Source organism: Cryptomeria japonica, chromosome 3 (genome assembly GCF_030272615.1).
Source record: "Cryptomeria japonica chromosome 3, Sugi_1.0, whole genome shotgun sequence".
NCBI lineage: Eukaryota > Viridiplantae > Streptophyta > Pinopsida > Cupressales > Cupressaceae > Cryptomeria > Cryptomeria japonica.
Window position 1 is genome coordinate 880,265,137 of NC_081407.1, and position 3,627 is coordinate 880,268,763.

The window sequence follows — 3,627 nt, forward strand, 5'->3', positions numbered from 1 at the left end:
TGGATACTCCCAAAACACAAGAAGTGCATACCAAAAATAAGAGAAAAATCACATAAATATCTTCACAAAGAAAAATACATGGGAAGCAAACAACTACATTCAAGCAATCTTTCAAAATAGATTTTCAACATACAAAGTAAGAAAATGAACCAACCTTGAATCTGCCAAGGGTTTGCTAGGGATAGTTTGGAGAAGAGCAGCCCAAATCCACACTTCTTTTCTTCAACACTTTGCCAAAAATTCTATTCTAAGCTGGTTTCAAAACTGCAAGATCTCCTCTCCAAAGATGGAGAGTGGGTGATTCACTTTCTAAGAAGGCTTCTCTCTCTCCTTCCAACCTCTTAGATAGAGTGAGAGCTCCCATTCGTTGGTCTTCACTAGGTCTTACACACTCCCTAACCAAGGCACCTCATGAAGAGGAATAGAATGGGGGAGAGGAATGACACATACCAAGAAGGTTATCTAACCAAGGATGGCACTCCTAAAGATGAAATTCGGCCATCTTGGGAAATCTACTTTTTGGGGAGGTTAAACAAGTCCTAGGGGATGGACACATGGCCAAATTTGGCCTTCACCCATAGGTACATCATGAGGCCCATTAAAAATGCTCCAAAACTGACTCTAGGAGTTGGTTTAACCCTTTGAAAGTCCACCTAAAGTTTACCTACGGGTCAGCTCTAAGTTGACCCTCCTAATGGCTCACTATCCTAGATTTACTTGGGACCTTCAAGGATAATTTGGAAATATATCATTGGTAAAAATAAATTTCACAAACAGTGACATGACAATGCCAACTCAACATACAACATATGTGTCAAGTGACACTACAAAAGGGAATTCCACATCACAAATACACACATGCAAATTGTCTCATGTATGATTTAAACAAATTAATAAATACAATTTAACACACATGCAAACATTTACGTTTACGAATAAAATATGATACATATAGGGTGTTGTCTATCCAAATAGACAACCCTTGGTTTTACGAACGTACATAGGTCTAGGCTTGATTCTCCATAATGTTTCCATGGTCACATAGATAATTTTCCTATGCATCTTGTAAGGCCTACCCCAAACCAAGCTTTGATTTACTTAGTTGACCATGTTTGACCTATTAATAAATGCTTTATAATTCAATAGAATGGACTGTGTTAGACAGATAGATTGGTGAGAAAGGTAATTGAACCAAGTTATAGAGTTATTGCACCTTGTGGTGTGCATTTTGATATATTATGAATTTGAAATCCTAAAAGATTCAATGACTGGATAATCTTGATTTAATGTATGTCAGCTATGTCTGAATGTAGAACGTGTATGATTCTGTGATTGGGTAACATTTATGAATGTGGATGCTTCATTTATATGCTTTATAGATACAGAACTCTAGATGATCCTAGAATAGGATAAATTTGAGAGGAGGTATGCCATTATTGAAAATTGCAGGACTTTACTATGAATATAGAATTATGATGTATGGTTAAGTTATGTGAATTGGGATGAAACTGCTTATGTGAATTTGCTTGATAAAAGATGTATTTAATCTGTGCAGATGAAAATTGTATGCAAGTGATGATGTGTATTGTTATTCCTTTGAATTACATTATATGTGGATATTTGAAAGTACTAATGTGTAAATTGAGATGCGCAGGAAATTTACCATGTGACCATGGAAATTACGGAAAATCAAACCTAGACTTATGTATGTTCATAAGCCAGGGTTTGTCTATTTGGAGAGACAACACCCCATTTGTGTTGTATTTTATTCGTAACAGTATACGCTGCATGAGTGTTAAGTGTTATTTAAATTTATTGTGTAAAAACCACAAGAGACAATTTCATGTTTTATTTTTATAAAAGTGTTTTATTGGTGTCACTTGACACATGTGTGGATTTAAATTTATATGTTTTATCTTGTCTCTTGGTGGGAAAGTGTTTAATTACAGTTATTCTTAAATAAAATAATGTGTTGTCATAAATGCTTTGGGAATATAATATTTGGGGTGGTCAACTTATGTTTGACCCGAAAATAAACTTCAGAGGGGTTTAAAATGGGTTAAATGAACACCTAGGGGTAGTTTAATAGGATTTCCTAAAGCCCATAAGGTATACCTAGGGGTTAGGGGTAATTTTAGGCAAGTTTCTACTTTATAATGATCTTTTTAACGCTTTAAAAATTGGCTTTTTTGAGTTGAGCGAAAATTGAAGATTAGAAGTTAAATCTAATCAAGATTTTTTTCCTTTTGGAATGAGAGTCTTTTTGCATTTTTGCTTTCTTTCCTTTTTGGTTTTTTTTTTTGAAACTTGTGAGAACTCTGTGAGTGAGCTTCTTAAGCAAGATTTTTGAGAATTGGGGGGTAATCACCCACTCTCCATTTTTGGAGACAGAAGAAAATTTGAAAAGAAAATAATGTTATGGAATAGAAAAAAATTGATTAAGGGTAGAAGGAAAAAGATTTGTGGATTGGGCAGCTCTTCATCAAATATCATAATACCTTTGGGCAGAATAAGGTTGGTTTTCAGTTATTCATTTTAATGTCATCTTCTTGTTTATGTCTGGAAGTTGTTGGTGTAAGAAATCTGTGTTCTTGAAAGTTTGTGTTAGAAAATCTTTTGGTATTTTTGCTTTATGAATTGTTGTGTTTTGGGAGTTTTTCTCAAGATCTCTTACTCTTGGGAGAGAAGAGGATCTTGAGGGTGGTAGTAGTGACAACCCTCAAGTGAGAGACTCTCTTTTGAGAGCGATCACAAGGGATCTTTGTGTGACCCTTGCTGCATGGCCTGTTTGTGCAAATGGGGGTCATAAGGAGGGATATAAGGCTAGAATGCCTTTGGGGGGCATAAGGAATAAGGGGTTGAGATTCTTGATATTATTATTGTGCCATGAGGTGGCTTCTTGATATATTTATTCTGCCATGAGGTGGCTTCTTGTTTATTTCATACTTGCAGTTCTCCTCAGGGAATTGATCCACTACCACCCATTGAAAATGTTCATCACCAAAGTGTGGTGCTGTGAAAGCCAAGTTGGGAATGTGTCTGGAATATCTGTATGCATTGCTTTCTATGTGTTTGCCTATTTGTTACCCGTCTAGGAATTGGTTCTCCGAGCTCGGGGGTGGCTACCAGTTAGCCTAGGCTGGGAGGTGAACACTCCGTGGTCATATTTGTGTTTTATCTATTATGCAAGAAAGTCAGGAGAAAGAGAATAAGAACCATGAAAAAGATACAGAAGATTATTATTGAAGATACTTAAATCCAGTTGCAGATATTTGTTTAAATTTGCTATAGAAGTTTGCCTCATTCATGGAAAAGAGAAGCAAGTTGTAATTCTTGAAAATAGACTTGAAGTTTTATTGTTGTGGCTATACAAAGAAACATCCTGTAAATTGGTAGAATATCTTAGAGTGGTTTAAAAAAAAAAGAAAAGCTTGTTTTATTTCTACTTCTGGTTTTTAGTAAAAGAAAAGTTATTTTGAGTTGCATGTAAAAGCTTCTTTGTATTATGAAAAAAAAAGAATAGATTTCATTTAAATTTTATCTATATTTTACTTGTGGCAAAATAGGAATTTATTTTTACTGAAAGATCTTATGTATATAAAAAAAAGAAAGTTTTAAGTTATTGCT